Source organism: Symsagittifera roscoffensis, chromosome 5, assembly GCF_963678635.1.
Source record: "Symsagittifera roscoffensis chromosome 5, txSymRosc1.1, whole genome shotgun sequence".
In the NCBI taxonomy this organism is placed as follows: Eukaryota; Metazoa; Xenacoelomorpha; order Acoela; family Convolutidae; genus Symsagittifera; species Symsagittifera roscoffensis.
Window position 1 is genome coordinate 5,938,825 of NC_087066.1, and position 11,967 is coordinate 5,950,791.

The window sequence follows — 11,967 nt, forward strand, 5'->3', positions numbered from 1 at the left end:
AGAAATAACACCCAAAATTTCAAACCGGTTTTTCTCGATACTAGTTGTAACAAAAACTTAAAATTGAAAGTTTTTCAAGCTGTGAGTAGTTAGTTTTTTGATTTATAGACCACAATTTTGTGTCTCAATTAACCACAGTAAAAATTTACGGCAAAAATAACAAGACTGCTCGAATCAGGACGAAGCCCTGAATGTTACGACTGCATTTTAAGGTTTATGGACCAGTAATAACATTAAAAAATTAAATGAAATAGAACAAAATAAAAAAAAATTTTCTAAAGTTTGAATTTTTTTAATGAAAATCATCCACCCCACACGCCATATAAAGCACAAAAGATAAATATTGCTCCTTGTAACAAATCAACTATGGCAACTAAGCTTCTTTTGACCAATTTGGAAAAATTTCTAAGACGGATTAACACTCCGCTTACGCGTTAATAGCGCGAAATATATCGCGCGCTAATTGTCCCAAATTGGCCGAAATGACAATCTTTAAACCCCCGTAACTTCATAGGTGACATATATATGATCACAGGTGAAATATCTTTTCAAATTTGAGCTCAGAACAACAACACTTTTTGAATGATAAAAAATAATTTCCTTAAAAATGGCTATTTAAAAATTCGAAGTTTGTCTGAAGAAAAAAACCACCCCGAGCACAAATATTCCGTTACTTTCGTATCAAAAGTCGGAACAAAAACTTCATTAGAAAATAATTTCCTCACACCAAGTGTCTAGAAAAATGACCCCTCAAAAATCATAAAGAATTAGAAAACTAACATAAAACATGAAAAATTCTTGAGTTATTTAGAGTCTTTTAGACTGATATTATCACAACTTTCTTGAAACTTTCAAATCAATTATAAAAAGCTATTTGAACTAAAACTCGAAAAATATTCAAAGCTAATAGTTTGAAAACAGAGAAACTTGTGGGTAATTATCAAAGATTTATGTAAAACTAATATCCGTCGCTAAAATAATTTTACATTTGCGACCTCAAAATGATATAAAAACGCGGTAAAAAAATACCAAATTTGAGTTTTCTGGATAAGAATCTGACTCAAGCTTCAAAAAAGCATGAATCTTTAATGCAAAGTAATAAGAAAGTGATCTGAATGCTTACCATTTCCAAAGTTGATTATCATTTAGGAATCTCCGATCAACCGTACAGTCCGCCTCCCACCAAAATCGATTTTTTTATCCCCCTAAATCGATTTGGGGGAGGGGGATTTTGAAGGCAAAATTAATTGATCTTATTAGTCAAAAATCAATCGATACTAAATTACGATGAATCTACTACGTTATTGACCGGATAAAATAGTTTTTCGGTATAGGAAAAATCTCCAGCATTATATTCAGCGCGCTTGTTTCAATGAAAGTTTTATGCGGAATTAATTTTTAAAATTATACCACGCTAGAGGAGTTCTTTAACGGTAGGTCACTTAGGGGGGAGGAGATTGTACTGTTGATACAGAATTTCTGAATAACTTGATCTTTTAAACAAATCAAAAGTTTTGTTATTTTATTTTTCTAAATTTAGATTACGATGTGAATTTTATGAAAACAGTCTGGTATTTTCATCAAATAATTGTCACTTTAAAAACTGTAATTATGCTAAAAATCAATTTAAGAATTTTTACGGGCGTAGTTTAATTGTTATAAAATTACCCCAATCAAAAATTTTAAAAATGAATATAAACACAGTGTTTCAAGCAAGATAAATATAAACAACAGAAAATTTGAGTGTTTTTTAAAAAAATTTTCAACTTTCAAGTTTAGGAGTTTTATGCTATTGACAATCTTTTATTTAATGCTATTAACCCAGTCAGCCAAAACTAGGCAAAAGTAATCTATTTATTCCGCAGGCTAAAATAAAAAACTGGAATCTACCATCAAAACTAGTCATTTACGTTTTTTAGAATTTGGAGACCGTAATTTGCTTCTCCTTGGCAATTTAGTTTGAACTGAACTTAAACAAAATCAAAGGTCAAACCGCAAAAAAAAAACAGTTAAGCGTGAGCAATTTTGAGGACTTTTTCAAAAAAACCAACACGACCGGCATAATAGTTTTTACTGCGTTCACTGACATTTAAAAATGCATTTTTTTTATAAAAAAAACTTATTTTGCCAGAACGAGACAGCACAGTTGGACAGTTGTCGTGTCTGGATATTTTATGAATTTATTTAAGTTGAAAACACCGTCTACCTACAACCAACACTATCAATTTTCAGAGGCCCTGTATCAGACACTACATTTGCAAATTCAACCTTTTTCGGTTAATTGTTGCAAATATTCATTTTTTGCAGATTGTTTGAGTGGTACTTGGAATTGTTTTAATTGAAAGTTTCGAAAATCTTTAGTATTTTTTCAAAATATAAAAGCTAAATATGACGACTTTTAGGAGCACTTAAACACTCTAGGGTGCTAACAAATAATCGAAGCTTCAAAAAATACCAAAAAATAACGAACTGTTTTTTTCTTAACGGCAAACGACACTTTACATTTCAATCATCTGACGTTCATTGCTGTGTTACAGTTCACAAGAGACTAGTAGACAGAATTGAAGTCTAGCCGAAACAAAGATTTGTTGACATTTCATCGCGAAAGACATTTCATCGATGAAATTTCATGATTACTATTTTGAATATTGATACCAAAATGGTACCAGTAGCTTTGCCCATGTCACATTCATTATTACTAACCATTTGGCATAAGTGGGGAACTTCGTATAACAGTTCAAATTTCGTATGTTAAAGCGTTGTGGTTTAGTTCGTTATAGGGTGAATATTTGTTACTTGGTCTTCAGGGGGGACTTTCAAAAAAATTATCCAACTTTTTTTGAACGCTTCAAGATTTATTAATTGATAATGAATCTGCTAAGTCAGCAGTCGGTTTGTATTTTGTTTATACAATGCTTTTTTATATATGTCTAATATCTTTTGATTTAACCAGGAAAAAGTCATTAAAAATTTCAATAAGGGAAAATTATTTTTATCGGCTGATTTAGAACAACAGAAAAACTAAGAGGCACTCCAAAATAGAGCTAGTTGAAAGAAATCAAGTAAAATCAAAACAATCATTTCAAGTCACTTCAATGGGGCTCAATTGCAAATCAGCGAGAACGATTTTGTTAATAATTCACTTTGATAATTTCAATTCTCTTCCTCCTTAAAGTTAGATTTAGTTTGTGAACTATGTTCAGGTTTGCTTTCATATTATCAGATTAATGATCTCTAAATCTATTTTCGAGTGAACCGTTTAGGTCATGTCATTAGAAATGGAAAAATATAAGAATTTCAATTTTTTCTACGAGTACAGCCCAAAATGTTGTCAAAAATTGAATTGACTCTGAGGAAGAAACATTTTTTGCGACAAGGCACGCAAATTTGCACGAATGATGTTGGATGTAACTTAGCTATACGGAACACCAATTTTGATGAAGTTGAGTATGCAGTTATGTCAGTCGTTATAGAGAGTTGCGAAAATTTGGAACAGACAGATGTAATCAACAAGAGCAAATGACCTATTTCAGAAAACTTTTGCGTGCAAAAGCTAACTTTTCATACATAAAATGGGACTCAAGGTCAGTTAAAAATTTAAAGTTTGCATATATCGCAATGCAGGCAATGGACTCTACGGAACGTTCCTTAGAATTCATGGAATGCATGATTGCGCCAATGACTGGCATAACTGCATAATCAACTTTATCAAAATTTGATTGTGAGCCCCACGCCAATTCAGGGGTAATTTTGATCCAAAAAACTGAAAGGAACAAGACAAGCTTATAAATATAACAAGACTGCTCGTATCAGGGCGAAGCCTTGAAAGTTCCGATTGCCTTTTACCGTTTATGGAGCAGTAATAACATAAACAACATAAGAAAATTAAATGAAATAAAACAAAATGAATTTTTTTTCTAAAATTTGAAATTGTTTATGGAAATCATCCCCCCACACGCCATATAAAGTACAAAAGGATAGATTTCGCTACTTGTAACAAATCAATTATGGCAAATAAGCTTCGGTAAACCAATTTGGAACAATTTTTAAGACTGATTAACTCTCCGCTTACGCGTTAATAGCGCGAAATATATCGAGCGTTAATTGTCCCAAATTAGCCAAAATGGCAATCTTTAAACCCCCATAACTTTACAAAAAATGGTCACAGGTGAAATATCCTTTCAAATTTGAGCTCAGGACAACAATACCTTTCGAATGATATAAAAAAAAAAATTTCGTCAAAAATGGCTAGTTAAAAAGTCGAAATTTGTCTGAAGAAGTCGGAACAATAATTAGGCACAATCGCAATCAGCTAGGACTAGCAAAACGAAATTATCAAAAAAAACTCAGAACACTAAATTATTTCAAAATTTTATCAATGTTTTTGACTTAGTTAGAAAATTTTTCTTTGCCGAGGAAACGCTAAGTGAAGATTCAAAAATGAGTATTCTTAGGGTAAAAATAAAAGCTTCACCCCTTAAATAAAAAACAAGACTGCTCGTATCAGGGCGAAGCCTTGAAAGTTCCGATTGCCTTTTACCGTTTATGGAGCAGTAATAACATAAACAACATAAGAAAATTAAATGAAATAAAATAAATGAAATTTTTTTTTTAAAATCTGAAAATTTTTCGATGAAAATCATCCCCCCACACGCCATATAAAGTACAAAACAATAGATTTCGCTGCTTGCAACAAATCAATTATGGCAAACAAGCTTCTTTCAACCAATTTGGAACAATTTCTAAGACGGATTAAATCTCCGCTTACGCATTAATGGCGCGAATTATATCGCGCGTTTATTGTCCCAAATTGGCCAAAATGGCCAAAATGGCCAAAGTGGCAATATTTAAAACCTCATAACTTTACGAAAAATGATCACAGGTGAAATATCTTTTCAAATTTACGCTCAAAACAACAATAGCTTTCGAATGATGTAAAAAAAACTACGTCAAAAATGGCTAGTTAAAAAGTCGAATTTTAACTGAAGAAAAAAAACCCACCCCGAGCACAAATATTCCGTTACTTTCGTATCGAAAGTCGGAACAATAACTTCCTCATTATTAAGGGCTATTATTAGATTAGGACCTACTCGCCCGCTCTACTCGCCTGGCAATAAGAAGAGCCAAAAAATTGACACCGCGCAAACTCGTTAATAATAGGTTGTTGGACTCAAGGAAGCAATACCACATTAAATTAATAAATTAACTGAGTTAACAATCACCTAAACTCAAATGGCAAATTTGAAGCGGACAAACGACAAGCAAAATCTGTATTTTGATTGCCAGAGAAAATGCTTTCAACCCAGTGAGCAATCTCCTCCCTACAATGATTTATAAATAGAGAGAAGGTTGTTTCCTTGTTCCGTTTTTTTGAGACATTCGGAGAGGTTAAGAGAAAAATTATACTTTTGGGTCTTACAAAAAAGCAAAAAGTACTGCTTAAGATATTTTTCCATAGTAGAACCTAAAATTTTAGATGCTACATTTTATTGAAAGCTAAAAAATTTGAAGCAAGTAAAAGTATTAAAATTGAAATTGTTGTTAAATGTGAGTCAGCGACTGTTAGAAAACATAAATGTACGGCCTAAGTTTTAGAAAAACTCTCAAATTGAAATTAACCTGTCTATAACAAGTCCAAAAAAACAATGATAGTCATTGAATATGCAATTAGCATAGAATGTTCCGACCACAGTAATTAAGAAAAACTATTTCAAACAAATAAAAAAACTGGAAAAAAAGAAAAAATAATTCAACTTTCCAAATTTTCTGTTGATGTTTTTTTAAGTAAAGGCCCGTACTGAAAATTGAAGTTAAATTCAAATCTGGACATCGAAAAATCATACAAAATTCAGATTTGTATCAGTCTTGTGGCATGTCACTTTTTTCGCTGTACATGTCTGAATCAGACATGTACAGACATGATAACTATGGAAAAAGTCAGGTATGATTATGTCTGCTTGAGGTCTGGCCCAGGTATGATCAGGCCTTTCCTAGGTATAGTCTGCAAATGGCAGAAGAGATCACATGTGAAACAGATATACACAGAGCTGAAAAACAGCTAGTGTCTGACATTTGTATGATCAGACGTGAAATTGGGAGGAAAGTTCGGTACGGGGGGGGGGGGGCAACTGAATAATGTAAATAGCTGCAAGAATTAGAAATATCATCAGCTAAAAAAACATTGAACTGTAGTGGTTAACCTCTCTATAGATCTCTTCCATATCTTTAGTGGACTCGTAGCAAAAAACATGTTGCTTGCATTTTGGTTTGGTGATAAGCAGGGGCTGATCTAGGAATTTCTCGAGGGGGGGGGGGGGGGGGGGGTGGAGGGTGATTTTCAAAAAATTTCAAAAAGTGCTGTTTACTTTTTTTAGGCCGACCGAATTGGTTTTCTGAGCTCTCTGAAAGCCATAAAAAGACCCTGTTTTAGAAGTAAAATTATCTGCGCCGCAGGCAGAATTCAGAAAAAACAGGCCAAAAAAGGCATTTTTAGGCGTTTGTTGGAAGATTTTGACCGTCAAATATGGATATCTCAAAATAGTACAAAGGGGGGACCCTTTGGGTCGGCAGGGGGTCGAATCACAGAAAAATAGGGCCCAAATATCCCCCCCCCCTAAATCAGCCTCTCGTGATAAAAACTTATATTGAGATAGACTTTTTTAACTTCTGTATCAATTGGTACCCAGGAAAACTTGAAAAAAGATATCTAATTTAATATCTTTAATTTAGTTATTTAATAACTTTCAGAAAATACAACTTTTTGCAATACATTAGAAATACAATAGATTTCTGAAATTTAATAGAATTTTTGTCTAGTTTCAGACAGATAGGAAATATATGGAACAATTATTGATATACTTTTAAGCAAGAAAACAGAAGCAATAAAATTACCCTCAGAAAATTTGAGAAAAATTTCTAGTTGTTCTGAGCCATGTGGTGATAAGAACGACATGTGCTGAAGGTCTACCTATCTTTGTACCCCGCACTGTTTCAGCTATGTAAAAGCAAGCTTATGGGCAACTGAAATTCTGATGGGCAACCCTTTAGCACAAATTTTTTAAAAAATATACTTTTGCGATCACTTTTTCTTGACATATTAACAATAATTCAAATTGACGAGCTTATTCAAGGTTTGTTTTACAAAAATAGTACGGAAGCTTTTCTTTTCTGAAAACTTGACTTCCAGCAAAATTTGGTCTGAAAGATCCATGCTTTAAAATTACCCAACTAATGAGGTCGACAAAGAACGGCAGATAAATTTTCGTTTGCTTAAAAAAACTCATATCCTATGCTAGAAATAACCGTTTATTTATGACATCGCAGTTATTTTTCATCAAATTATCATATTGCAGAAGAGGACAATCAATATAAAAACATATCTTATGGGACTTCGCACTTGACACGCATAGGGGTATAATTGATTGAGGGAAAAGACATTTCAAACAAAATTGTTATTGATATCCATCTCTTCACTTTGATTTGAAAATTTGTAAACTCACTCCAAGTTATGATGAAATTACGTCCAAACCAAAAAACAAACTTTCCGCAAACACTTAATTGGAAATTTAGTAAATATCAAATTGCAATTGAGTGCTTTTTAATATTGTGAGAAATAAAAAAAATTTCATAAGTGATTTCACACACTTAATCAAAAAATTTAACCAGTTACAACTTCTAGGAAAATGCAAATTAAACAAAATGTTTAAATTAATGATCATACAATTATCCTAAGATTTTCCGAATCTCCTATCTGATTTGGCTACTTAATGAAAAGTGACAACTTCATTGTTGAAAACTTAAACTGATGCCCCTCTAATTTTCAGCTCGAATTATCCTCGCATTGGCCAAAAAGGGGAAATCATTTCACATGAGAAGTTAAAGAACTCTACACTTAAGTAACAATTAACGAAATTTAGTAGTATTGCGAATTTTTCCATCAAATTGAGGCAATTAACTCAAAACGAATCTAACTGTACAAGTATTTTCTTTACAATTAAGGGGAACTAAAAATAAAAGAGACTTTAACTTACTGTACCTTTAAAAGTACTGGTTTAACTGGCCAGCCTACGGATATATTAAGGATCAGACATTAACCCTAGCTGGTTCTTTGTTTCCAAATGGAACCCATTAACCCGAAAATAATTTTTGGAACTATACAAAAATCAACTTCAGGCTAAACGTCCCTGGTCAATTTCATAATTTTCACCTAAACTGGAACAAAAAGAGGTAGACCTGAAAAAAGTAGGCTAAATGGAAGTTAGGGTAGTTGAACGGCAGCCAGTTAATTTGGAATGAGATTGGATATTAGGGAAAAGTTGGAAAAAGAGATTGGGAAATTAAGAATGCGGATTGTTAATCAGCGAGTTACCGCAGCGAATACTTCCCGCCAAATAAGCTCAATTTCCACTTTTTACTGTTTCTTCGATTTAGCCCAGAATGAAAGCAGCAGCCCAACTGACTTTTCAGCCCACCGGCCCCTCCTGGGCGAATCTGCCTCATTTTCCCCTTCCAACTCTACCCCTAGCTGATCGGGTTCTCAACTTCGCTCGCACTAATTGATTGATTTTGTGGTGAAAGGCCCCAATTAAAATTAAAGCACTTGAACGCCCCCTTGTAAACGCTTCCAAACAGAATCGAACACATGTTTTCACCTGATTATAAAGTTCACAAGATGTACACATTTAATTCTGAAGGGATCAACTTGAACTAAAAACTTTGTCCAACTTTGCGACAATTCCGACTATGAACATTAACAATCATCACATCATTTAAAGACAATCAGGTTTCCATCATTGATTTTTCAAAATTAAGCGCAACAAGGCAGTTCATACCAAGGCAAAGCCCTGAACATTCCCACTGCTCTAGACGTTCCTGATCTAACGAACTATTTTGTTTTACCCCCACGAGCAAAAACTTTCTATATAAACCAGATAAAATCAAAATTTAATAATTTTCATTTTTCATTTTTTTTTGCTAAATTTATTAATTTTTTTAAATTATTGATTGCCAGAATTGCGCTTGAAAAGCTGCAAAAGCTAATTTTATTCTATTGAAACAGTTTTAACCGCTTAAATTAAGCATACACAAGCTATTTTAATTTCCACTGCATAAATTAGCCTGCTCGCCAAACCGGTTTTTCTCGACACTGGAATTTTTTTTTTGGAAATTTCGACTTAAGGGTTTGACTAAATTTCGAATCACGACTAAAAGTGCTTAGCTTCAAAATGATTTATCAATCAATCCAGTTCGATGATCATTTGTGGCATCTGATTTTGCGTGAACAACAGAACCAAAACAAACCCGAATCCGAAAACGAAACTCCTCCCCACTTTTCAAATGGTCGGAACAAATAGAAAATCAATACGTTTCTACTGAACACAGGTGTATTGTCTGCATTATTCAAGCCAGAAACCATATATTATAATCAATGACATGTAGACGTGAAACGAAGCTTTAAAAAACAGCTAATCTGACTAAGATATGAATGACAAAGCTTGTGATATGACTAAAAAAAAAAACTTCGACGCGTTGATTTGCAGAAACTGCATCTGTAGATGTCTAACACTTGATATTTGCAACGGCATTACAATTTTTTGTTCTGAGGGGTCCGAAGCAATATTTGCGTATGGGATTTTTTTCCAACCGATGACCTTGAAAAAAATGCGAATGTGATCTAATTGTGGTACATTTTCGAAGCCTTTTGAATCGGATTCAAATGGCTTTAAAAGCCGTGCTTCGGATTCAAAAAAGTTCTCTCAATTTCGAGAGAAAGGGCATTTGTTCGATTGATTCTAAATAAGATGAAAACTCATGATCTCCAACTTTGTTTCTACTACAGATTTTACATTTAATTACCGCTCATTCGTACAATTCTCTTCGTATTTTCAATTTTTCTTTGTTCAAGGCTTCGTTTTTTAATCAGTGACAATGCAACATTTTCCGCAGTTTGCACAAGAACTGGCTATCCTTGTCAGCAATTGGACTAAAATGTAAGTCAGCAAGCTTTTGGTACTAAAAAAGGATGCTTAGCAGTTTTGCCAGAAAAAACATTTTTTGGCACATAACCTAAAAATTTATTTGAGAACTTCCTTAGAACCGTGCTTCTTGATCAAACGAAGTGTTTAAAAATGTTACAGGAGGAGTACAATTACTGCTAAGCTTTTGATCTTTAATTTCTCACTAAGCTCATTTTCTTGCTTTTGAAGCTATTTATCAAAATTTGGAGACAAATTTGATGAAAAACAAATCGAGTTGAAAAGAAATCGAAAAGATCAAATTCTTTTTCAACAATTATTTTAGCTGATTTTATAGTGAAACAATTTACCTTTTAGAAGAGTCTAACTTCATTATTTGGTATTACTGAACAACGAATGATTATTTTATTATTACACAGTTCAATTTATAACCAGGAGCGAAGCTGCAATTGACAAACAAAAACGAAATCGAAGAAAACTGAGAGATGATGTAAGGGAAAAAAGACTGAACAAACTTTAATTAAAGCAAAAGTTTGCCATGACACAAGTTCTCGCATCTGCGCAATGGTCACTCAAATATATGCAAACACTAGCCGAATGCAAACACTAAATGAATTCAAATAGCCAATGCTATGCAATAAGAATGCCACCAAATGAACTTTTATCTGCACGTTGCGTTACTAAAACACTATTCGGAAAAGCACAAATTTTCCTGGCTTGCTTGAGTTAAAGTAGTGTCTCTTGGGATTCGCGCAAACATGTGAGTTTTCAATTATCTCAGTGTAGGTTGTCAAGCAAATAGTCTTATTTACACTTGAAAACTTTTTACAGCTACTTAATAAAACTAACAGAATTTTATATAAAAGCTAGATAAGAAAACTCAAAAAACTGCAAATTGCTGCGCTGGAAAATATTTGTAATAACTCAAAGTTCTGAGTAAAAAGCACAACACAAATTTGTTAGAAAACTCCAGATAGAAAAACCTTACAATTTTTACAACTTCGTCACATTTTCAAAACATTCTAGATTGACTACGACTTCCGAGGTTTTAAATGAATTTCTTGCGGCCTCCCCAGAAAAAACGCGTTCCATGAGTCACTGAAAATTTTAAGATTCCACTTCTTTTTCAAGTATTTGGAGCAGTTGTGAATCGAAATATAATAAAATAATTAGTCTTTTCTCTATTGTGCATCAAAGTATCCTCTACTGTGCAATTTTTGGATAATTTGTTTGTGGGTATGAAGATTTCAATCAGAGAATTACCAGGTTTTAAGTAAAAAGTTAATTTTTTTATTGATGTTATTTTTAAAAATGAACTACGGGGAAAATTGGTTCTACACAATCCAGGCAGGAGAAGTAAAACTTTTTCATTGATGTAAGTCTAAACGAACTACGGAGAAACTCGGTTTTACACAATCCAGACATGGGAAGCGAGCCAGTGCTATCATTAAATCGGAATTCTGATTTTTTTAGAAACTTTAACGTTGTTCCGACTTCTTTTATGAAGCTATTGTGTTGATCTGTACTTGATTATATCTCTAGCAGAAAAAATGCTAGAATTTTTGCTAGAATGCTTCACAATTCTCTCAATCTCATTTGTTAATGTTTAGCGCAATCCGTTTTACCAGTTTTATTTCTTTTTCCAGCTTCTCTTGAGCACTACCATTCAAAACAATACATCGTTAGTGTAAATGTATTACTACAGAAGCACTGAGTAAAAGAGTTCGTGTTCGCTAAATAGGTAAGAGTAACCCAATTGGAGAAAACTGAATGTTTTGTTTTCTTTTCTATTTTCGAAATCTGAAAATAAGGTTCTAATTTTGAAAACAATTCAAAAGCCAATCTCTGTGCCGGCAGCAGTCTTTGCCTTTTCATCAACTCCCTCCGATGTTGAAATCATGATATTTTTGGTGCATCGAGGGGTTTTACAAAATTTGTCATTAAGACAAAATATTTTCATCTAGCCTAATTAGTCGATATGCCAATTGTTTTG